We start from the raw sequence: 27358 nt of genomic DNA on the forward strand, positions 1-27358 counted from the left end.
CCGTTTAAAATGATAAGAAAACGTTGTTTTCGTTACGATTTTTGCACACGGCGGCGTACGTATGTGCGTGTTGTACAGCCATAACGGACACTGTTCGAACAACAATCATTGAGATATTAGAACTTATTGTATTATAATAAAAAAAAGGAGTTCGTAACGAACAAACGTTAAAAAATGTATTGAAAAACGAGCGACGTGCGACGCGCGTGCGGTTGAAGATTTATGGTGCATTACGGAGACCACCCCCATTGTAGTGACAATAGCATTTATTAATCAGAGTACAAGCACAGAATAGATTAAATTTAATTTAAGGGAAATGATAAATGTTATATAATATTTATATATCATTTCACGGCTGCACGCGAAACATTGTACCGCACCGTATCGCGGTAATAGTATTACTCAGATCGAACGGTTCAAAAGACAGCGCGTCGGACAAACGAGCCAAGTCGATCACAGAACAAACAATACGATAAAAAAAATAAAATAATATAATACAATACAATATCGATCGCGAAACGTAAACAGTTGCATGGCAAAAACCGCGGAGCTGCGCCGAGACGGCTAATAATCCACTTAGCTTACGAAAACACTTGAGATTCCTGTTGAGCACACCGAGGCGCTATCGGTCATTTCAAAAACCTACGGGAAAACGAACGCATTTTTTCTGGTTTACAACGAACCATCGTGCGCGGCGTCTATTTATCGTGATCGGGGATAACGCATTCTTCGAGGGTCCCTCGCGACGCGCGCCGTCTCCGCCGCGTAACAATAATCTCCGTCGAAACGGTGAACGGGCGCGCATGATGTTATCGTCGTGTCTTGAGTAAGTCCGAGAAATGCGACGCGAAGCTGCGCCCGTTAAATTCCTCGGCGGCCCACCGAAAAGGGTCTTTTCCGCCGCATTGTCGTCCAACTAGCATACGACGTACACATACGTGCCGCAGAGACACAATACGTGCACACGAACAGGTAGGTAGAACACAGGTATACATTATACATAAGTACCGGGAGAAGCGAGGATGGTGTGTGGAAAAAAAAACCGACCACGAATATTTAACGTACAAATGAGGTTAAAAAACACGATTCGTTCCACTCGATTTGTCCGGGAGGCGACAAACGGTGTTGATTGTACCGTACGTGATATTCCGTTTGGACGCGCTGCGACTGAAACCGCTGCGCGTGCGCGAGTGCATTTCTCGTGATGTCCCCGGGACGATCGCTCCGATATACGAGTATATTCTTTTATTTTCTATTTTTTTTTCGCGCCATCCAACGTCCCGTGTTCGTTGGGCCATACGGTTTTGGCGGGCGGGCCGGAAAATTTCTAAAATTTTTCCTCTCCCAAAACCTTCCGCTGGCGCCTTCGTTCGCGGTACAACGATTCCATCGCCTCGTACAACGCTGTTGTATAAACATGAATATAAACATATGCTAATCCAATCGTAACCCACGTCGATTGCTCGTTTATAGTTCGTCGACTGTTGCCCGTTCAAAAACTGGCTACATACTACTTGTGTCTCCCAAAAACGTGTATTTTTCAGGTAGTAAATTCAACAGGTAACTTGCGTCCCGTCATGGGGACCCAACTCGATCATGTTATTTTTCTTACCTGCTATAATGGTCATGGCCGATATACGTCCATAAATATTATGCATTACATTAATCATGTGTGTGTAAATTGTGTATATGGTATATAATATCTGCGACTATCGATTAATTAATATTATCAGCTATTATTGAATTTCAGTGAGATAAAATTATGCACCATGAAAATGTTCGCTTGTCGCCAAACAATTTCCAAACCGTATTTAAAACTGAATGCTTTGAGAGACCAGGAAGCTCATTTGATAGGTATATCGTATATTATAATCGATCGGAATAACACAAATTATTTTGCACTATACATTTCTCAGTACATGTTCACGCTTTCCGTTCTTCAGTGTTCGTGGTGTCAAATTAAAATTATTATTATATTTTAATTTAAACAATTTAAAATGGAGAAAATGTTTAGCTCCAAATTGAAAAAAGAATTCTATAAAATTGAAGAATATAAGTTCAGTTACAGGGGCGGACTGGGCAGGTGGGCAAATACACATGGTGTATTTTTTTTTATTGAATACTATGTAAGTGGTAAAAGATAAACAGTACGGTATTTAGTAATAGATTACAGAAAAATTACTAGACAAGAACATAAGGTTTATGGACTATAGACAATATATGAATTTTTACAAGCCAATAAATTTTGTAAATATCACTTAGATAACGTGGGCCTTTACTTCATTCGACGGCCTATAACATTTTGTAAATAAACCGTTATGACCACAAACCAGTTCATGGTAATACGTAGCTATGGTATATATTTTAAAAACAACAAATAATAATCACAGGTTCCCTAAAAGTCAGCAACACCACTAATGTATTTAGATAATATTATAAAACTCATGCGTGATTCGATAAGCAATAAATAATCGGCCTGTAGATCTAATAAATAACCTTGTGTCAGTGGCGTATTTATAGGGGGGGGGTTCTGGGGTTTTCACCCTCCCTCCACCAAATAGATGAAACGTCTAAACATATACTGATATGTAATATAATAATTTTAGTGTTTTTATTCAATTAAGTATTAAAGTATAATGAAAAATATAAACATATATATATAAAAAGAATATTAATATCACTAATAATTAAATTGTAATCGGATAATAATAATAACAATCAACCGCACGGCACTCACACACGATTGGTATAAAAATAATCTGATGCGGGGAATTATCGGTAGATAAAGAATATCAATATCTTAGTCCGTGACTGTCACGTCTTTTCAGTTGACAATATGCATTAAGCATCTATACGCAACATAAAGTAATTTAAAATACGATTATTACGATCAATACGTTTAATTTAGTTCGATTTCATTAATTTATTTTCATCTAATTGTTGAGTTGGTTAGTTAATTTCAATAGTTTGGTTATAATTTTATTTATTTAAATGTGATTAATTATTTGTAATACTTATTTTATGCTATGCTTATGACTTATTTGTGCTTGGACACAACTTAGCTGTCTCAAAAGGTACTATTGGACGCAAATACGATACCTGGGAATTACCTATGATGAAAATTTAAGGTGGAATGTACATATTGATAACATAGTTATGCGTTTAAGAATATCAGTATATAAATTCTGTAAACTTAAAGACATTTTTCCTATTAACATTGTACGTAATATATATTTATCATTATACCAAGCAGTTTTCCAATATGGCATTCTAGTATGGGGAGGTCTTACCCAAAAAGCTATTAAACCACTACAACTGCAACAAAATAAAATTATTAGGATATGTTTAAATAAATACAGTTTAGAAGAATCTACGTCTCAAAATTATAAAGATTTCAAAGTTTTGCCTATTAATTCACTGTATAAGAAATTTGCAATTATGTGGGTAGTTAAAAATATGGAAAATTGGTATAATATAGATAAATCTATTCAAACTAGGGAAAACAGGGCATATGATGCTAAAATTAATTATACAATTACTTCTTTTGGTCAAAAATTTGTAGATTATCTTGGTCCAAAATTTTATAACTCTTTAGATTTAGATTTAAAAAAAATAATAATCAAAAAACCAAAATATGCAAAAAATATTATAAAAAATTGGTCTATGTTAAACATTGAATAAAATGTATATCATTATATTATAAATAAAATATTATATAACATCTTTGCTTCATATCAACTATTATATTTTGTTCTAATCTAAATTTAATTTCTTGTATAATTTTTATATTAATTTTTGTATAAATTGTATATAACTACTAAACATGTTTATCCTGTTATCATAAGCAACCTGTATAATATATAAGTAATATTAACTCCCTACCTTCATCACAAGCAATGCTTAAAGAAGGTAGGTATAAATTTAAGATATATTGTATTGTATTTATATGTGTACAATTAATCTTTTATTTAAATTCAATAAAAAAAATTTCGATTAAGGTAAAAAAAAAAAAAAAAAAAAAATAGGTTATGACCTTTTTTAAACCTTTTTTTGGTGGGACGCAAATTACCTACTGATAATAATCTCGGACGCAAGTAGTATGCACCGCAAAAACTATGTCAAGCTATTTACGGAAAAAATAAAACGAATAAAATAGAGAACGTTTTGGTGCACAGACCAGTTCGAAACCTTCTTCTTTTCGCGCCTGCGCCATTAATTATATCATGTGCAACGCGGGCGCGCGAATGATTTTGTGCACAACGCACTTCAAATGGTTGCGAACTTTTCCCACGCGCGCACCCGGTTCGTTACTTCCGGTTTCAAACTCTCCGTACACAACTCTGTACACAATCGCGTTGACCATCCTTTGCTCGGCCTGCCGTTATCGCCGAGTAGCGAATCTTCGCCGATCTCGGAATGGGAAACGATCCTCTCGCGGCGTCCCCGTTCCACCGTCCCGTGCGAACGAAAACAATATATTCCGCACGAACAATAGCGTACCCGTGCGCACCTCGTACGTCATATTGTTGTATAATCACACGCACGAAATCTACCGAGTACGCTTGACACGGCCTCAAGTCGGTAGTAAGATTTCCCTCGGTGAGGTGGCCGGTCAAAGTTGAATGAAATGGATTAAACAAACCAAAAAAACAAAAGAGAAGAGAAACCAAAGAAAAAGATATGACGATCAATTTATTTATTTGTCTAAAAGGTTAGAATAAAAAATGTGGTCCTCTGGTGACGGTGGTGGAATCGGTGTGTCGATATTGACCAAACCGGTGTCCGTCGAAAGATAGGCCTCGTCCGTAGACACCGCCCGCCGGCCGCTGGTGCGCTACCTTATCGGCATCAAAAGCTTTCCCCCTCTGCCCGGTGTCCGAGGTAGGTAGGAAAGTGTTGGTGCGATATTATCGCCACCCGGGATGTGGCTGGAGAGAAGCTAACGCGGTGTGCGGTGTCGGTGTACATATTGTACCTACATCATGGTACCGCATCACGCTTCAAATCGCATTCTTGTTCTATTATTACAACCGTATCGTAAACCGCACGCGTTACAATACGCGTACGTTTTTTCTTGTTTACAATACGCACACGTGTTTCATCGCGCGCAGGATCTGTTTTAATGTCCGCCTCGAACCCGAATTCGATTTCGCACGCGCGCACCAACTTCGTCAGCCAAGGGGTTCCACCTCCTGGACCCTGAACCTTCACCGCGGACACGTCGGTCTCACATTTCCTGCACCTTTTCCGCCATGACTGTTTCGAAAATATGTGCATATTACGTTCTCCGGCGCACGCGTGTACACACTTTCGCGAACCCGGACTAAGCAGCTGAGAGTGTCGTTCGAAGTCGCGCGGATGTAGAACGTCTGAAACGCAACGAGGCGTAACGATAATCGATTTTTTTTCCTTCTTCTCCGAACGCGTCTCGTTGCTGTTGTACAGACACATGTGTGTACTGTTTCAAGCGATATTAGGTAGCCCTGCGGCGATGTCGATTAGTCGGCGGAATCGTTGCAGTCGGCCAGAGACGAAACTAGGGGTTGGAAGTTTTATCTCCGGATGTAAAATTGTAGACAGTGTAAGTTTTGCAATTATAAACAACTAATTTGATATTTTTAACTTTGTTAAACACTGATATTAGGTTAAAACTCAACAAGTACGAACGTATATCAATTATTAGAAAAAAATCCTCGAGAAGAGTATATGGTTATTGGTCTACGATAGGGCGTAATTTTACCATTTTCCTCGGGCGTAAAAATGTCTAGTTCCACCTCCGCCGTCGGCACGCGTTAAAGTTTCCGGCAACCCGCACACGATTCTGCCGCTCGTATTACGCGGCGAGATAAATAAAAAAGTCAATATAAATTTAATAGTTCGATGGCAAAACGGTTGTTTCGCGTGCACCCGAGGCCGGTACGCGTTACCACGCAAAATCACCGCGTCCGAAAGCGGTCAGGTGCCGTTTTTAACTGGTCCGAACGCGTGTTGTGCTCTCGTGTAAATTATCATTGTTTATAACAACGGTCCGGCTGCAGTTTACCGTTCGCGTACGGAAAATACTCGTGGGCAGGACGATTACGTGCGGTAACGCCACTGTTGTGTATCCTTAAAGAAATCACGTTTCGTACCTACAAAGCGTTTAACTAAACGCGCACCCGATATTTTACTGAACGAGTACTCGGCATACTCGTAACAAGAGTTTACTTTCAACGTACGCGCCAGTATTTTCGCACTGCTCGTAATACGGTTTCAGACGGTATACTTGTAATAGTCAGTACCGACGCCCGCCCGTTGTGCGCAGTTATAGGTACCATTAGCGATCGGATAAAATACAACGTTGTTGAAACATAGAGAATTAACGTGTGTTTTTATTATTGTTATTACGCCCAAGACCGTATCCGCGGCATATTACGAAATTATATTGTGTTATTGACTTTAAACGGGTTGATGTGAACGGTTTTCTTTTCTTTCTTCTAATTAAACGTTAAAAACAATATAATATCGTATTCCGCGCGAACGCATTCGCACTACGGTGCGTTAGCTACACACGATACACGTTTTATACATCAACTGCGTCGTGAATCAGATTCGCGTTTTTTCCATCGATGCTATTAACATTGTCGAGATTTTCGTTAGCGGTGCAACAACGCGGATTGTACACCCAATATCGTACTGACGGCGAGCACGCATTGACCGGATAACGGAATTGAATACGATTACCATATAAGAGAGACTACCCGCGACCATAATAGGTACGTGCGCGAAACACTTTACGTCGGATTCGGTCGCACTTCATTTCGCATAAACCTGTACGTATCAGGAACAGCTTAGCGCGCCGCGGCCGTCCGCGGACAATGCGCACGTAATACGTGTTGTTTTTCTCCTCGTCCGCCGTTTCCAAAACGATTTAAATCTCATGCGTTTGTTAGCGTTTTGGGCTATTTACATATATATTGTATAATAACACGGTTCTTACTGCACAGCCCGACGGCGTACGACACCGTGTGAAAGTGTGTCGAAATAATGTCAAATAGTCTTTCTCCAATTCTTTTGTTTTGTGCTACAGAGGCAGACGTGTGTGAGTGCGTGTGTGTGTTTGTGTGTGTGTGGGTGTGTGTGTGTGTACCCAATACCAACGGGCTAATTGAATCCCACGTACTAGTTATAATAATACACACGCGCGTACAGCGGTTTTGCCATATCGTGTTCCACGCGTGAATAATTCATGAGCGTCTGCGGTGTAGCGTTCGGATAAACTACAATATTGCGTCTCATAAACGGTGAATAGTAAAAATGCGTACGAACAGGGCCGACGAAAACTTCTGAGGGCCCTAGGGCTGCGGGGGTCCGGGCCTCCTTCCCTTTGCAATTGTTTGACCAAGACGCACCAAGACCACTTGTACATGCTTTGGTACAACAAACACATTGTATACAAAGCCGAAACGACGGGCCCTCTCGGGTGTACGGGCCCGGAACTCTAGCCCTCCTTGCCCCACCCTCACGCCGGCCCTGCGTACGACAGTCGATCGAACCGTAAGGAGTTGGATGTACGTGGACGCGTTATAGACGATGCTTTTGTCTGAAAAAGCCCGATACTACGTAGCTTAACACCCTTCGAAATAGACTTGGAATCCCAACGTTCTGTAAACCATACGCGTTTGTTAATTGCTTACGATTAAGCTAACGTGGTAAAAGCACATTTACCGTTTCGGTGCGTCGAGTTCTCTCGTTAGTCACACTGAAAACTGTCTGAGAACGAATACATGTTTAAGGCGTAGCAAATGATGCGCACGTGATTTTTCACCCTATCGATGTTGTTCGACAAATGTTCGTGCACGGTTTTTCGTCGTGCGTTTGCGATGACCAGCCAGACGAAAAAACATTCGATCGATCACCAACCAATTTTTCGCTTTATTTAGCACACGGTTACTCCGTATGTTTGTTTTGTGTACAATAACACAAAGGCGATTAGAAAGCGCAACGTAGCTCTAGACGAAATCGGAAAACTGGAAAGGAGCGATAAAACGCGTATCTCCGGGCGTTTTCAAAAGCGATCGGTGTGCCGCATCGACACGGTAATAATGGCTAGCCGAACGCTTGGTAACAACGAGCTGATCCATCAACGAGTCGGGAGTTTGTAATTTGCACCAAAATGAGTATCTGTTCGATTGATAATCGATTATTTAATATTATAATATTCGATCATTCCTCGGTATCCTCGTCGGCATCCAGACTACACTCGAATGACAACAATGATTTTTCTGGATTTCATCATGTGTTTTTTGCCTAAAATAATGAAATAATTAAACTATCATCATAAATTATTGACTATTCTTATAAGGTAGCTTTGAGGTGCAATTAACTTAAATAACGACACTGAATCTAAAACCTAAAATTCTGTGTTATTGTTACTTCTCATATCTCGATGTATAGAAACTAGCACGTTGATACTATGGAGATACTACGGAAAAAATAATAGAATTTTAATTTCGGTGCAAATTACAATTCCTATTTCTTACTACCTGAGGGCGATGCAAATTACATATCATTGTTTAGTGGCAAATCACACGTGTTTTATACGTTTTGGGTCCATTCTGGTGCAAACAGCCGACGAGGCGAATCGTCTCGCGCTCCTACTCGGCGACGCGTCCGCCGTAATCCGATCGCGTCTCGGAGCAACTAATCGGCGGCAAACACAATCGGTCGCGGTCCACGTGAATCCGTCGCCCGCGACCTCTTGTCTCGGACGCCCTTAACGGTTGTGTCGCAGGTCGTCGCGTCGTGTGCCGCCGCGTTATTTACGCGTAACTCTACGCGTCATAACCGAATAACCTTTCGGCCGCCGCCGAAGACGACGGCAACAAATTATTATTATTATTATTATTGTTGTTACCGTAAACAGACTCGTAAATTATTCGGAGCCGACGATTCGTCCGTGTATCATTAATGCTGAACGAATGCCCACCCGGGTGGACGGCGAACCCGTGTACGTAGCGGCGCCGACGGGTTACGCCATCGCGCACGAGACAATGAGATAAGAACGGTTTTTTTTTTTTTAATTTTTTTTTATTACCCGCGATTTGCATACGAACGATTTATAATGTTACGACCTTACGTCGGACGACGCCGTTGTCATGACAAGAATGTTTTCACCGGGTCCGCAGTTGGTCGCTCGTTCGTCCGCGCCACTTGACGCATCGAAAATGACGTGCGCACGACACGATCGACTGTGCTGCGGACACGGTGGTGGCCTATTACCGTCTTTGCCTGCAAGCCCTACAAGTTTACGTCGTAAGAACAATAAGAATCCACGCCGACCACTAGATAAACAACATCGATCATGATAACAATACGTTATTGATAAGAACCGGCTCGAACCCTTTGGAAAGTAAATGCACTAGTGAAGGAAAACCGACGTGTTACGATGTATCCTTATGATCTTATCGCTGATCAATTTTTTCGGATTGGAAAGGTCTAGTAATATATGATAATAGATATATTATAATATGACGTGCGTTATGATCGGCATACATTGTTATTGGACTCGTTGGTTAGGTTCGTCTAATTCGGCATAAACGCAACCACGGCTTGGTTCCCAAATATTTCCATAACCCTATCAAATTAAAAATCATGAGGTAGATATTTTTTTGTCGTGTTTGAAAACATTTTACACAGTACATGAAATAATTATACAGCTCGGGAATTCCGGTTTTTAGTGCAATCATGTTACCTAGTATTTAGTTCACATGTCTTCGGGTGTAATTATGTAAAATAGTGGATTTTCTACTTGAATTAGTATTTTCCATCTCGTTTCTAGTGTCTATAGACACTATATAGTCACATATACACTATAATGTCTATATATATGTATGAACATATATGTTCGTAGTTTTTTATGATGTTATGAGGAGTTGGTCCTGTAAAATGTTGAACCTAAAGTAGTGAATAATGAATGATTGTATCTGTTAGGAAATTAGTAAAATCGGAATACGGAAGCCCTTGCGGGTCTGTTTGGTCTTTCACCCCCCCCCCCCCCCCAACCATCCATTTAAGCTCTAGTTGCGCCTTTGTACTGCAGAAAACCTTTAATAGTACATTGTTAATTTTTCTTCCTCTTATATACGGTTTTGAAATATAGCGGGTAGTGTTAAATGCTGATCACCCACAAAAGTATAACGTTGTATGATAACAAATCAATAAATAAAAACTTTAAGTTTAATTTGCATACTATTTCGTTTAATATTTTTTAATCTTTTGACACTAGCACACAGCAGTGTGTACTTTAAACAGACACTCCTTAACTATTTCTGATAATAATTTCAAATTGTGAATTTGATTGTAACTCATGTGTAATAAGCCTTTGACATTAGGAATGCACGTATCGCATTAAATGTGTATTTCACCGCACACTGAAAAGATATGGAAATAAACCTCTGTAAAAAAAGTGAGTAAAATTACACACTGCGAGGTAAGCGTTTATGTACGTAATACATAAACGCTTACCTCGCAGTGTAAATGAGGCAGTAAAAATCAATTTTAAAGGTCTCTGGAGTCTTTGGTGCGTAACTCGACGCCTGCAATACGTCTGCATGGACAGTGTCGCATTTGGACAATTTGCGACCTAAGACAAAAACAAATTGGCACCCCTTACAGTGGCTTACACATAGGGAGATGGATCCCCCATGAACTCTTTAGATTTTGAACTACGCAACGAATGTATTGGTTTTACAATGATGCGAGTTCTTTTATCAAAAATATATATGTAGTTGTATAATTTAGTGAACATCCCTGCCCACCCCCAAAGAAAAAATTGAATGTATTCTAGGAATTTCATATATTTTGTATTTTATTCCTTAAATTTTAATTTAATCACAGCGATCCATCCGGTTTAAACGAAAAATTAACACTTAAACGAGCAGTTCCTTATTTCCACGTGTAAAACATAATACGTGCGCGTGAGCGTACAATGCGGTTTCGAGTCAATATTTATACGACCACACGTATAAGTATTTCAATTCATTTTGTACACATTACACTCGCCTCACGAACTCACCGATCGCGCGCGCACAAAACGGTCTACGTTTGTATTCGTTATTATCGTCTGTTGTATTGGAAGTATCAATAATATTATTGGTAATGATAATAATAATAAAAATATTAGTGCGCAAACAAACGTGATCGCTAGATTTAAGTCCCGTAACGTCGTGCATTGATTTTTCGACCGTACCGCTGCGGTGTTACTACAGGTATATCGTTTATGTTAAAAACGTTCAAACAAACCGTCTTGATACGTTGAACGACCCCAGGGGCGTATCTTGGGTAAAAATTCAGGATGGACTCGGTTTTAAGAATAGTTTGTATAAGATACACGGTTTTTTTTAAAGAGAAACTTTACTTTATTTTTAAGTTGTACTTACTACTTTGCAGCCATATGTATAATATATACTTATAAAATAACTTTTTGTAATATTTATTTAGTAAATTTAATTTTTCTGTTTTTCATTTTGGCAAACTCGTCAATTTCTTGATTCTTCTCATCGTCGAAAAACTTCTTTCAGCTGCTACCGAAATTACCGGTATAACCAATACGCGTTTGATAACTAATTTAATTTTCTCAAATAACTTTCCCGTATTGCAAATTTCTTTGTAAAAATCCAAAACATTTGTGCAGCTACTGTACGTATTGTTCGCTCGTCGACTTTGGCTCACTATTTTATTCCAGAAATATTTTTTATATCCGTAATAGTTCATAAGTTTTAAAAACAAAATTATCATTTAAAAAATCATATCAAGAAATCATAGAATAAATAATATGTTAAAAGAACAAAATTGATTTAGTAGACCTATGACTTCTGCGGCTTCTTTCTTTTATTAACTTACTACCAAAAATAAATTATTTGGGTTTATTTAAACGCTAAAATTCAGGGTAGGCCCGGGCCCACCAGGCCCACCCGCTGAACACGCCCCTGAACGACCACGCGCGCCCCGTCGTGTTAAAGTCACTCGCGAGAGTGAACAACAGTTCTCACACCCGTGTTGCGTTAATGACGGTTTTCTTATCATTTCGGATGCAAACAGTGCAAACGTAAACGCATACGCATAGTGCGCGTGTACACAGTGCTCGACTTGAGGTGGGACGCAGGGTGACCGAGTACCCCGACTAATTTTCAGAAATGTTAGCGTCCCCCTACTATTATTACGTTATAATTATGACGCTTAACAAGTTTTGAGGGCACTCTTTTTTTTTTGAGTAAACAGAATCCCTCTTTTTTAATTTTGCCAAGTCGAGTAGTAAACTTGAGTTGTAAACTGCGTGTACATGTTCGTATGTGTGAGGGTGTGCGTGTGCGTTTGGTACGCACGCTTTAAACGGTCGTGGAAGCCGACCAGGTGCCGACCAGGGCACTGCAAGGACACGAGATTTGCACAGGACAAAGACATGAATAGCCGTATAATTATTGTTAGGGATTGCATATTTATGAACTAAATAATTACTGAATACGCATTCAAAATATGCACTAAAAAACGTACGATATACGTTTTAGGTAAAACAAAAAATGGTTTTTTTAATTTTAATTTGATAAAACTCTTAAAATATTCGAGACAAAAAAAAATTATACCGACCCCCGTGGGAGTACAGTGCGTCGAATGACACCCCTCAGAGAATTGGTGGATAACTAGTTCTGTATGAACTTGTATGAATATTTGTTTAATTCAATACTACCCAATTTTTCAGCTATCCAAATCAACATACGAATTATGTTTATCCTAGAACTAAAGCGTCACAGAGAATAAGTAGTGGCGCTCAATATCAAAAATTATGCTATACAAACTAATAAATTAATATCCAGAAAATTGAAAAATAATTAATATTAGGTTTATTATTAACATTTTATTTTTAGTATCTTTTTTAGTAAGAAAAAACCAAAAACACTTAAAAATAAGTAAGACACCCGCCGACAGCGGTTTCCGACCGTGTGCGTGCCACGTCCAAACGCGTCGAACCGCGCGCGCGACGCCCAAAAAAACGAAAACGGATCGAGTCCCCTGCCGAACCGCGCGCGCAGATTGATCGTTGACCCTGCAGCGCCCACGTTTTCCGGACGAACGCGGATGGCCACGGTACGGGATCGAGGACCGCGCGGGCAAAACGCGCGATCCGACGTTCAGCCCTTGCGAATGTTTCCAAAGCCCTTCGGTGAACCGCCCTGTGTCCCGTTCCTGTCGGTCAAAACTTTGCTCGACGCGTACAACTCCCGAACCGCGCGCAGCGTCTCCGATAGATCGTTCGTAGTTAAGACGATCGAAATCGAAACGCGTGGCTGATAGGCATTATGCGCGCGCCACGCGTCGAACGCAACACGTATTGCGCACCACTTGTGTGCGAATCCGTGACGAAAACACGAGAAAACCGATCGTCAACCGATTTATCGATCGTACCGGTATATGCATATATATGTATATGCGTGTCATCGTCGCGGCCAACGTCTTCCGAATTCTTTCCGAGAGATTGTGACGACGAGGCGCGCCAAGGTGGGCAGAGGGAATTGCATACCTCCGGCAATTAGTGGAGTGCGAACTTTGAAGGCATTGGTTTTTTTTTTTCTCTTCCGGTGTTCGAAAACGAAACTGTATCGGCTATAAATTCGATTTCTATTATTTCTATTACATGGAATCAAATGATGAGTGAAATTTTATTTCGTTGTTTTGGTATTTTTTGTGTTTTGATGCTTTCTAAGGTGTTTTCGGTGCATTTTTTGATTTTAAATAACATTTTGAAACATTTGTTCCAAACATATTCGAAATAAAGGCATTTTGAAAGATCAACATTTATTTTATTTAATAAATTGATTTTATCTCGTTATGTTTAATTTAATTAAGCGATTAATAAAAAAAAAAAATTAAATAAATTACCGTCCAAAGCGGCTCCGATCGAATAAGTATTTAAATAATTTTCAATTATTATATGATTAATTCTTATAAATTGTCTTAAGCACAATATATTTAATTTACGGATTAATAATGAAAGGAGAAAAATAGAAATCTTTTTTATTAATATACCTTTTTTTAATAATTTAATAAATTAATAAATATTTTTAATACTTCTTTTGTAGTAAATAACATTTTATTTAAAAACAAAATGTTGGTGTTCTTTTAGGCTTTTTTTTTAATATTTGCAGAGCGTTTTTGCTTTAAGTCCTTTTTTTTGTTTTTAATTTCTTCAAAATCCATACTCTAAGGATAATTAATTAATATATATACCTACATCTAAATAAAAACTTCATCACATATTTCTGTACGTTTCGACTTTTGGAAAACGAAATTTCTGACCGATTTCGTCTTGTTATTATTTTTTCATTGCCAACAATTGTCACCACTTTAATCCCATGTCCAACCCCATCCATATCCGTCATTGAACATTTAATAGACACAAATATAAAATTTTAGATAATCGATTAAAATATAAGAAATAAGTACCATTCCAATACCATGTGAAATTTATACGCCCAATATTTAGCTCTATAACTTTGTATAACTTTATAAAAAAAAAAATGTCGTATTAATTCGGTATACAAATGATGCTAATTACATGCTTAATTGGTACAAATTGTTTGCCGAAATTTTAAATGGGCCTGACTGGCGCAACGCACGCTAAAACAACGCCCGAAGCAATCAAACGTTTAACAAACATGCATGTTCGTCTAAAATCGAATAGTTTACGTACAAAATTGTACACGTATATGATAATAAGATATTGTTACGTTTTAATAATAATATTGCCGTCACACCCAGCCCGTGCTGTAGGTATACCGAACGACATCGTTTTGCGCTAATAGATCGTAACATTACCAATCATGTTATTAGTATTATTATTATCATTTTTATACGTTTTTTATTTCACTCGAACGTTTATTAATCGACCATGGATGGCGGTCGACGAGCTATAAATAATATTATTACGGTGCAACAATATAATTTTCCGTTCGCCACACACCGCAGCGGCTGCGTGCACCGGCGATCCGATATCGACGCGATCTTTTTGTCGGTGTTATTTTTTTATTTCATTATTTTGCATCTGTAATCGCTTCGTCTGCGGTACGTGACTGGCGCAAAGCTCTCGTCAGTTATTATTTATGATACTCATCGCACGTTTATAACGTTCGAAAAACCAAAACCCCGAACTCGTGTACTATTATACACATTGCACATAATGTGCTTATTACACTAGATTGTACGAGATTGTTTATAATATAGAATTAATACGGAAATGAACACTTAATCGTACGACCAAGTGGTTGTTATATTTAAACCAACAATTGCACTGCTACGGTAGTAGTTACTAATCTTTACTATATATATATATATTATAGGCTTCCTAATATACCACATAATCAATGCATTTAAACACACGTTGTTCACATAAGGAAATGATGGACATAATTCGTTTTAAAACGTGTCTACGATCCGTACAATGTAATATACATATATGTGTGCCTGCGATTATTAAAAAACATATTTGAAGAGAGTTATTGCCGTTCAAAATATACGTATCTAATCGTAAATGCATGTGTGCGTCTATGCGTGTGAAACAATTTGTCGACTACTGTTTAAGAAAATTACAAACTGAACGCTGTATTTGATAGCCAACTTGAAGCAAGTAAAAGTTCTCTAAAAGATTTAAATAAATTCATTAATGCGGTTAAACGGATGTTAAGAATTGTTCAAAGTTATGTAACTAGAACTAAAACATCAAAATATTTCACTTTATTAATATCATTTATACCTACAATTTTTGATTTTAGATAATTTATTATGTCCATTTGTCCTGTATGTCCTAAGGGCCACGTTCAAACGACAACCTTGATTTGTCCGTATTCGCCTGCCGCCTACTGCAATCATACAATATGCTGACGAATGGCGATCTGCACTGACATTAGAGGGATCGGAAACCGAATGATGTCGGACGCAAACCGAACAAAAACAACAAATAATCATAATTGTTTACAGTTTGAGTGTTAAATGTTTATACGGACGGATAAAACGCGCCGTTCGAATTCCCAAGTTATGTATACCTTCGGTCGGCGGAAAAGATGCGCGAACGGGAACGACGACGATTTTGACTGCAAGATGATAAAAAAAAACGATTCGAATATTATAACACATATTTTATATTATACTCCGTGAGTTCTTGGCATTAGCTTAAGTCCGACCGTTTATTTATTACCGGTTGTATCGTATAATCTGTACGTTTAACGAGCTTATAAATCTAATAAGGATCGCATACGGTGACTAGTTATTTTAATATTTTATTGAGCAACGGATTATGTACATTAGCGGTAACATTTAAGACCACTAAAATCGTGGCTAATAAAATATAATAAATTTACAGCGGTCTATTTGGCAATCGTCTGAGAACGAGGAGATGCCGATAGAAATCGGTGGGTACCCACGCGTAGGTTACCCTACCGTTCGGGAAGAAGTGTGCCTAACTGCGTTTATGATATTCAAACAGTTGTGTTTGTACCGACAGTGGAAACAATATGTAATTGTTTTACAATCGGAGGGCACTGGACACGTAGTGTCTACGCCGTCGATCACCGCTGTCTGCAACCCGTACAGCGGTTTCTCGCTTCGAAAACTTCGTCGGGCGAACGTTCGACGAGCAAATGTCGATGGAACGAGCGCATACGTAAATCGTGTACCCCGTGGCAGTAGCTAGCGACGTTTTCGCGCGTGTTATTATTTCTGATTCGAGTATTCAAACGTCGGGAAAATGCAATACCGGCGTCGGTCGTCATAAGCGTACCCGCGCCGAACACGAGCACTCGCCGCCCGTTTCGTAAACACGACGACGCAGCTGAACCCTATACGGTCCCGCTGTTCAGCGCACAAAACATGATGTAATGCATAAATCACGTCCACCGAACGTAATCCTGTACGCGATCGTTTCGCGTCCGAGTCGGTACGCACCTTTGACACCCGAGCCGCAGGTTTTTACAACGATTATTAAAACAGTCGGTCGGATTTTTTTTTTAATTTCTCGTTTTTCTGTCCTTCTTATCGCGATATTATCGTTTCCGGGCCGAGCGTGCCGGAGTCCAGTTTTAACGAGTACGTTTTTTTTTTTTAACGGCAGCGTTTGCCGATTAAATGAAAAGCGAATACGTGTCTCGCGAATTCCCCGAACCTCGGCGGCAACGAACCATTCATCGCGATATTTTTGTAACATCAACGCGACGGTGTGTAACGTACGACACGATACGCGCGTGCGAATTCGTTGACGCGAGCTCCGGTGATGTTTCGGCAGTGATTCACGCATAGGCTAGGGGGTGTAATAGAGTTTTTAGTACCCTTAAGTTCAAATGTAACACTCCTATTTTTTTTTTTGTTCAGATCCATATAATCTATAGTGATTACAGTTAAATACCATTTAGTTTTATTTTCAGCAATTTCAGCACCTTCAATATCTAGTTTGTCTAGTTGCGTCCACGGTTGCACAGTTTAGGGATCGTATTCGACGTGTTGCTAGGTGGCTCGGTGTCGTCTTCCGACTATAGCAGGGATGGCAAACCTTTTGAACATTGAGTGCCCAAAATTACCTTTTTTTTTTTTTTTTTATATATATAGAGCGTGCCATGAAAAAAATATTAAAAATATTATATTTTGTTATATTATAATTTGATTGTATAATTAATGTATTGGTATAAAAAGGTTAGTTTAGGTACATAATAATTATAATAATATTGCTTTTTTAATTATTTATATTATATTATATTATAGGTCCTATAATATTGTGTATTATATAATATATAATAGTAAAAATTTTCTTGCGTGTCATAAATTTACCATCCCTGGCCTATAGGGATGTTTCCACACGGCGTCCGGGCGACGGAAATCCGTTCTGCGCGCGCTTGCATCTTATAATCCTATCGTAAGTGTAAGAAGTGTAAGTAGGTTCACGTTTATGTAGTTCAGCGGTTCCCAAAGTGTGGACCGTGACGCTCTGGTACGCCGTGATGTCTGTACAGGGGCGCCGCACCGTCATGAAATAATATCTGTTCCAAAATTGTCCGTATGATTAGCCATGCTATGACTTGGGCACCCTGAAAAAGCCTTGAATTAAAAAGGGTGCCGTGAGTCGAAAAAGTTTGGGAAGCACTGATGTAGTTCGTTGAATGTAAACGATTTTATAATTAGAATATCGTTTAAAAAATGTGTAAAACAATTAGATGTTTGCGATTTTCATCATTCGATATTCATCATATAATATTATTATCTTTGTTCATTATGTATATGATATTTTTTACAAAATTTGTCTGTTCTGTCTTGTTAGTTAGAAAACTAATAGTCGTTTTATATTAAAATACATACACAATAACCTAACCTAACCGTGGCTGATAGCTTATACGGGGTGCTGCAATATTTAAGTATCAAATATTTGTGAAATATTGTAAATATTCTGTTGCAGTGATGAATTGCTAAAATAAATCATGGGTATACCGCCTTATTTCGGGTAGTAACTATCATATGGTAGGAAGTTTATTAACCTACTAGGAACCAAAAAATGTTTTCTCCGTTCGCTCGAACAATATTCACTTTACTTGTATTCACTTAAAACCTGATAGAATATTATACTTTTGTATTTATTCTATAACACTATATGCTATACAAACGGAATAATTATTTTATTAAGTGGTTATTGATTTTTAATTTAATCACTCTTCATATCTCTATCTATTTTGAAAGTTAGAAATCACGTGTTTATGGTACACATTTATAACATGACATACAAAAAAATGCCAGGCTTCGCTTAAATTTTACATCACGTTTATTACTGTCACATTGACAAAAAAATTTAAACAAAAAAAATTTAATCAAAAAAAATAGATCATATTTTAGTTTACTTTTTTTTTTACGTCAGTATTCTCCAAAGACTTGTTTTGTTTTCACTGTTTTGATCTACATCTGGGTGACATAATTTACTTCTATTGTCTTCTGCTGATCTATGATTTATCATCTACGAATTCACATAGTCTTTAGGATCCCACTTTTCTAATGAAAACTTGTTAAATGAAAACAAATTTGAATTTTTCATAAAAAAAAATAAAAAAATAATAATATATCTGATACCGAATCTCGTCATAAATATAACCAAAAGTTTTACTATTTATATTTATCAAATTACAAGCTATACGCTAGATACGGCCGTTACCCGCGTATCATCAATTTCTCATAAGCTATATACCATGAATAAAAATAGCGTATTGGGTATACGCCGTATACCCTCCAATACACCACTGCTCTATTGTTGCAATAAAGTTTATTATTGTAATTAAAAAAATAAATGCTCTACATCGCGTAACAAACCGTGGCGTGTGATACAGCCGGTATACTCTTGGCCGTCGACATAACCGCATGCGAACGTATACTATAGTATTGCAATGCATCGTTTCCCATGCAAAATGTTTCCGATGAATGTTCGTTAAACTAATGACGAGAATAATATTTTAACCATTAACGAAACAATTATTTTTTTTCTCTCTTTTCTTTGTTGAGTTACGTAGAATTGTGTTAAGATATATGATAATACGATTACAATCAAATGGTTATAATTATTATAATTATTAATGTAGAAAAATAGAATGCATCAATATTTTATTTTATTTTTTTGGCGAAGGATCGCAAACAGAGGAAATGTTTGGGTTGCCAAAACAAAAACGATAAAAAAAAAACGGGAAAAACGAATCGTACTCAAGTCGCGTTTCACAAACACTTTAATATCATCGCGAAAAACTTTGAGCGTTTTCATTGGATTCGATAAACCTACAGACAAAATAATACTTGGACACATCCACCGTGCGATTATAATAACAGTACACATGACGTGTCAAATAATCGTGCTACTGCACCTGCTGCGTATATAACCACGGGAACGTGCCTTTTTTTCCGATTTAACTTTTGAGCGCAGAGTGTCTGCACCCAATAATATATTAACGGTCAATTATATTAGATTTATATTTACGAATAATATCATGTCTTGTACGCAATAGTGTCTTATTGGTTTTGAATAATGATGTATTGAAGCGTATTTCGAACAGGTTATACTTAGATTGCCTCCAAAAATCAAATCTGTAATAATTCACCTTATTTTGAACACGGTGGCGATACTGATGATGTAATATTAATAATAATAATGCATTGTAATGAACACGTCAGAGTAACATAGTAATTTATCATTGCTACATACAAATATATAATTATAAATTGTATTATAAACGAATTCTACAGTATTTATAAATAAATTTTAGAAATAAAAGCCTTAAAAGTGGTGGTATCGTTTGGGGAAAATGTTTTCAGTGCCGTTTATAATCTTACAGTCTCCCACTTTATATCATTGAAATTGTTAGTTTAGCAAAAATTACAAACCCCCCCCCCCCCCCCCTCCACTTTCCTCCAAGTTACACCAATGATTGCCTCGGTTTGGTTAAGTACTCAGTTGGATACTTTTGTTGAGAAAAAATTCTGTAAACTTGTGTTTAAATTCGTATGACTGAATCAATTGTTTGATTGTTTTATAAAATTGAAGTGTGCTTATAAAATTTGTTTAGACAGAATAAATACTTAACTCTGTTCTCTTGAAACTTGTTATTTCAATAAAAAAAAAAAAATTAGGAATATTATTCTGTTACGTGTTATATTTTCAATGGAAATTCGAACACGTCAACCGAGGGCAAACAAACTGATATTCTAAAACAACCGCAGCACCGTGCAATTTTACTTAATAATGATGATTATTATTATTGATCAAAAAACCTAATGGCAATCGATTACGACGCGTATGTATAGCATCGAACGACTTTAGGGCAAGCGAACAGGATAACATTTCATTACAAGATTTCCGAAGCAGTAATAGCACAACGATATCGAGTTATCGGAACGCAATTCGGATCGTTTAACACGAGGACAAAACGAATTCTTACGCTCATCGATTGTGAACACGAAAATTCTAATTATACTAACAATATAATAAATCATAATGATCGCTTGCACAATTGCACGACGCGATATACTTTAACGGAGGTAATTATTTTTAATGTAGACACCGAGCGACCATTGTTATTTTAATGAAACACGGCTAATGTGAAGTAGAAAGAAAAAAAATATAGAAAAAAGGTGCGCTCTTTAACGAATTTCGCTCCTATAGGATTCAACATACAGACTCCCCTTATGTTGTTCTTTTCGATTACGATTGCGTAATTACAATAATGTAGCGAACACGCGCGTACAAGTTATTCCGAAACATGATTTTTGATTTTCATTGCTTCTCCCATTCCGTCGGAATGTGAACCCGGTACACATTATAAAAAATGAATCGTACATAAAACGGAATATTATTGTCTACGGCGGAACGGTCGCGCGCATCTATTATTCAGTCGGACGTTGAACAATCATCAGTAGACGTGTGTACTGCACACGTACGTGTGTTGTGCGCTGTACGATATTAATACGTACCTAGACGTGATAGTGCAAACGCAGTGGTGCGGTGGACAACATCAGTGGCGTAGCCAAGAGGGAAGGGCTGAGGGTACTACAAACCCCCCTCCTCAAAATGTTAAGAAAATTATATTGATGGTCTGTGAAAATCGCTAAAAAAGTAAGAATATTTAAAAAATTTTAGTTTTATAACATTTTACAGCTATCTATCTGTGGTAGTAGGTATTTAATGCATATAATATTGTGCATCTGTTGCGAAAAACTAAACTACTGCTGTATAAAAACTGATCAGCCCTCCACCTCACCCCAAGAAAAATCCTGGCTGCGCCACTGCACAACAGCATACGATTTTAATGATCAATAGGGTGGTGGGGGTGATAAACATGTTTTCCACGAGTGGAGGACGGGGAAAAGTGTGGAGCCGGATGAATCATAACAAAAAACGAACTGCACGCGCACGAATGTGTATTTTTATGCGTTCCTTTTAATTTGCATGCCCCCGGGCATTGCGTTTTTGCATATTGCACAACCGGGTACATCATGGCACATCGCTGCACGTGTGTGTCATGTTGCGTCTCTCTCTGCGGTCAAAAAGTCCCGGACGAAGTCTCGTTCGTTCGGTGGTTTTTCGTCGACGACGTAACGCTCGTTTTTTTTTTTTTTTCTTAAACTACGTATTTTACTACGGCTGTTGTCGGCCGTCGTCAAACTCGTTTTCGGGCCCCGAACAATAATCGTTCTTCCAGTGGCGGTAAAGATTTCAATCGCGTCCGTCGGGATTCCGATTTTTTTCCGCGTTCGGACGATGCCCGGCGATGATTTTCTCCTTTTATTATTATTATAATTATAACGATTATTATTCGTCCGATTAGGATCGTATTATTACGACTTGTGTAATACGATTCGTGGCTGTTTAGTATTTAAATTAAAAGTCAAACGCGCGCGTAATAATAATCGTGTACCTCGACGCGTTATTTCACGTGTTGATTATTGTACGACGTGGTATCGGCCCCGCGATCGTCCGGTGCAAGTTTTTTACGTCCCTCCGGTTTCGTGGAATTCGGTAAAAAAAAAAAAAAGTCTACGGGCTCTCCGCATTTACTGTTTACACGTTAATAAACACGTTAATAAGATGTTACGCAAGTGGACGCATTTATTGCGTCCGTGTGATTGTCCGTCCGTGAGAAAAATTCAAATGAAATATGTATTACAATCGGAGTGTTTGTACATATGAAAAATATGTGTGTGTGTGTCGTATTCGAGTCTATACGCGTACCGGACGAACAAAGAAATGTTTTTATTGTCTTTTTTTTTTTTTTATCCCCTATCAATCCTTTTCTCCGAATTTTGTTTACATTCCGAGCGGCCTTGGACTCCGCGCAGATAATAGCGTCGTTTAATTATTATTTAAAAAGATGATCATCATTCATCGCGGTCGTTTGTACTTGGGAATCGATAAGTTCGTGGTCGCGCGTGGTACACAGAGACGATCATTAGTCACCGAACGGCGGCGCGGGTTTGTTCACATGCCTAGTCGACAAAAAACGTCAACTATTTTTTAATCGATTCACTGCCTCGGATGATGCACGATGACGACGGTTGTCGGTATTAACTATTTATTTATGTTTTAAATATTTTTTCTATCTTTGATAATTGAAAAAAAAATAACATTTTAATGTTTGGAATGACCTTTGAACGCGCGAATAGGTTTTATTTAATTGTTTCTCTTCTTGCGGTCGATACGAGATACACGCGCAGAGAAATTTTATAATTGCAACGTATCATCATTACACGCACGTGCACGTAAATAATCATAAAAGTGATTGAATACGATTTACGTTATAATCTCGTATATTACGTACAGCAGATTTATAATTCATCGTTATACTGCAACTAACGACGTTTATCCGCGGTGCGCGAGTTATGGCCGTCGATGCGTGAATACGATTTCGTGCAGTTTTTCCCAAAACGTTGGGAAAATATCGTCGGCAAGGGCTTATTCGACCCACCCTAGGGGGTAGGCGACCGGCTTTCTTTTCAAATCCACCGCATATTATGACACAAAAGTGGTAGTACAATAGTCGTGGTGATTTATTGAAAGATTTTTTTTTTTGGGGGGTGGGAGGGGCGCACATAAATGTATTAGACAAGCGGATTAAAATAAATTAACAGATATTGTACTTCATTATTTTTATCTTTTGATTTTTTATAAAATATCGGATGATCGTAGACCGGTGAGATCAACCATACATCATTATGCGTATCGTTGTATCCTACTTGTGATTACATTGTAATGACTTATTTTTTATATTTAGTTTTGTTCGATAAATTTTACAAACTATGTTTGAAAACAAGTATGTATATTAACGGTATGGACGCACAGTTGCTCTGAATAAATAAGGGCACATTATATTCTTCATTTACTCTTATTAATTCTACATATTTATTAGAAAACTTATTTCTGTCTTAAAAATATGTTTAAAGAAAATCTAAACTTGATTTGACAATTCAATCTTTTGGTATATCATTAAATACAAGAAATAGTTTATACTTACAAATAAATAAATATATAAATAATAGTTCGGCCTGGAGTTATAATTGTAAGGTATAACTGGTTTTGAATTAAAAATTCATCATCAGGTATATACAAAGTTAATAAAATCGTGACTGAATATGAAAAAATGGGAAATAAAATAAATAAAAAATTATTTACGATTTTATTTCTTCATATTCAGTTTTAATTTTATTAGCTTAGTATATACTTGATGATGAATTTTTAATTTGTAACCGGTCGTACTTTACAAATATAGTAATACTCTAGACTAAGCTTTTATTTATTTATTTATTTCTACATATAAACTATTTTTTTATTTATTCATATATTAATTTACAAGTATTAACTATTTAATAATTTTTAATTTTTTATTATTTTGTTATTTAGTATTTTTAATTATTTTTATACTACATAGATCATTTAAAATTAAAGTTTTTCTTATAGCACACATAAATCTGATATAATTTAATTCCCTCACTTCCATAAGTATATTTTACGCGTAGCATCGGTAATTTACGTTGTGAAAAAATAATACAATAATCAACGGACTTTATCAAAAAATTGTCTATATAACTACGCCTGAATTATACAATGTAGACTTAAAAATACATGGATAGTAGTTAGAATTTTAATTTCTAGCGCGTCATAATAATCGAATTTTAATCAAAACTTATGACAAATTTTATACTGAAAATCCGCTTGTTTACTGCTAGTTAATGACCTTCACTTTATTTATTAATTTACTTGTATTGTTATTTAAAAGGGCTAAGGCTCAATACCTGTTGTATAATATGTTTATAGTTGTAGGTGATTAAATATATTTAAAAATGAGTAACATGTATAAATCAATTAGAGAAACAGTAAATAAATAGGTACTAATAATATTACAAATTTTAGTAAAATAAAAACATTAATGTGACTACTGATAATATCTATTAATATGATTACAAAATAACTTAATAGAGTAAAAATTGAAAAATTCTGTTTGGGTATCATCAGCTAATTTAGTGGATATATTAAATAGATTAAAAATGTACCTTTAAATTTTAAAAACGCATTTTTTATAGAGTTTATTCTGTGAAAGTGATTGCGAAGTGTATAATTATTCCTGGTTTGTCGCCGAGGGACATAAATGTCTCTCGTAAATGATATTTATGTCTACGATACAGATGGATTTTAAAGATTGCTACACCAACATGTAATGTCTGCAAGTCGAAGATGTAGAATTTCTTGGAGAATCCGTATCTGCAGATAGATCGTCGGTGATCATATATCGTCACCTATAAGATGCAAGTAAGTATGAGCAGGTCCTCCCGGGTTGGGGACAACATAAAGACTGATATCCGATCACATTTGCGCTGTTTTTCTTGGTATAAGATTTAGTGATAGCACATTTTTGCAGAAACGTGTTTTGTCAAGACCGTTCAAAACCCGCAGGTGTCATGTTTTGTTCCAAGCAACCGCCCCAAAATCGGTAAATAACGTAAGGCGACGGATAATATAAGAAATATACATGCGATTAGATAAGCAATTGGAATTGAATAGATAAAAACGAACGTGGACGCTTATTTAAAAATTGAATAGTATTTGATATAAGTTTGCCGTTGGTCATATTAATGAAAACTAAACGTTTTGGAGACAGTGTTCGTCTGTTGAATTGTTTTATACACAATTCGAATGGCAAAAACAGCAACGACTAAAAATACAATTATTTTTATGCAAATGAAAACCGTTCGAACGGTTCGGGTGAACTCGAAGAAGTGGTACCGATATTTTTCCGTCGATAATTTCTACACAGCCATCACCGTACTATTAACTACGATATCATAACGCGCGCGACGTATCCTGTAGACGGGCTTTGGTATGCTTTATTATACGATATAATTTATAACGTATTATAACTAAAATTTGATCTTGCAGCGGATCGCGGTCGAATCCAATCGGAACGCGGGATTTCGCCCGTTTCCACTAGCCATCACGATATTATAACGCTGTAACGCATACCTACGAAAACGATAAGAATTCACGATAAGAACACGCGTGGCGGAGAGATAAAAACCTTTTGTTTTACGCGTTGACCCGCGTGCACATGTTATCCGGTACGCACGACGGCCGGCGACCAGGAAACCGCTGCGTACGCCCGCGACGTTCTGTTTTCACCTCGGGTGGTGCAAGTATACGATTATTATATTACTAATGTTTCAGTAATATGCCCACGGACGGACGCACGAGGTATAATGATGTATGATATTACGCGCGTGTTATTATCTCGGGTTCTTATCAAAAACGGGAAGGAATCGAGCGGTCCATTAGGCGGGGTTAACTCCTCGGGTAGTGCGCGCGGCCGTTCTGAGCGATAAATTATAGCGAAAACCGTCGTCCTACGTCATGTCGTAGCGTGCTTAACCCCGTACAGGATACGTCACACGTATTACGATATCGTACGCGCGTTTATAACGATTATTGTTAGCAATACGAACGGTGACTGAATCTTATTCGCGGGTGTACGAGTCGTCATCGGCGTCGCTGTGGGCGAATGATTTGCGATGAAATCGTCAGAAGGACTTGTCACGGATAATTGCTACCATTAGTAAATATTTTATGCATTACATATTATTTATTATTGTACATATATATACTCGTATGTTATATTTTAGTACATTTTTTTTTTTTTTTTTTTACTCGTATTTTTCCACTTTACTTGTTTATTTATGAAATTTCTTGTACAACGTAGTACCTACAACACGTTTTTTCGTTTTTATACGTTACACTGAATTCTGGTGATCATTCAGATACAACGTGAAATAATATACATCGTGAACACATCAAACGAATCACGTGAAATTAATATTGTAATATAGTAAAATTATTTTGTAACCATGCATCTGTAGGGATTATCAAGTCACGTATTACCATTCAACGTATAATGTTTTTCGATCGTCGGCAATGGCGAAATGCATTTCTAACACGTCCAATGATCATAGGACGGATCATACCCGCAGGAAAATGGACAGTTTTTCACATGAACCAAACATATCCAGTCTACTGCGTTTCAAGGGTGTGGGATAATGCGGTGGATCTGGAACGACAGTGTACGTGTAGAAAAATGATTGTACGCTACTATTACTGCGTTTCGGCATTGTAAATCTGCAGACCACTATATCGGCGGAATAGGAATGTCGTATCGAATCCGACAGCTAAAACAGCCGACAGCGTTCAATGTAATTTACTGTCTCGGGCGTACGAATAACGCAATCGCTCTGCGCGTTTCATCCATATCGCGTGCACGTGCGTACCTGTTGCCGC

The 27358-nt window shown here is 37.4% G+C and overlaps 1 protein-coding gene and 1 long non-coding RNA gene across 2 annotated transcripts in view; one reads left to right on the forward strand and one right to left on the reverse strand.

Annotated features, from left to right (window-relative positions):
- The window catches only part of LOC112686898, a 66303-nt gene that overhangs the window by 29392 nt on the left and 9553 nt on the right, over window positions 1-27358 (reverse strand). The window lies entirely within an intron of this gene.
- Window positions 21456-26688, forward strand: LOC112686899. Its single transcript, XR_003148930.1, has 4 exons — window positions 21456-21658; window positions 25120-25345; window positions 25455-25913; window positions 25973-26688. It is a non-coding gene; the product is annotated as an uncharacterized LOC112686899 (long non-coding RNA).

This window comes from Sipha flava, unplaced genomic scaffold (assembly GCF_003268045.1).
Source record: "Sipha flava isolate LNK unplaced genomic scaffold, YSA_version1 329_pilon_pilon, whole genome shotgun sequence".
NCBI classification, from domain to species: Eukaryota; Metazoa; Arthropoda; class Insecta; order Hemiptera; family Aphididae; genus Sipha; species Sipha flava.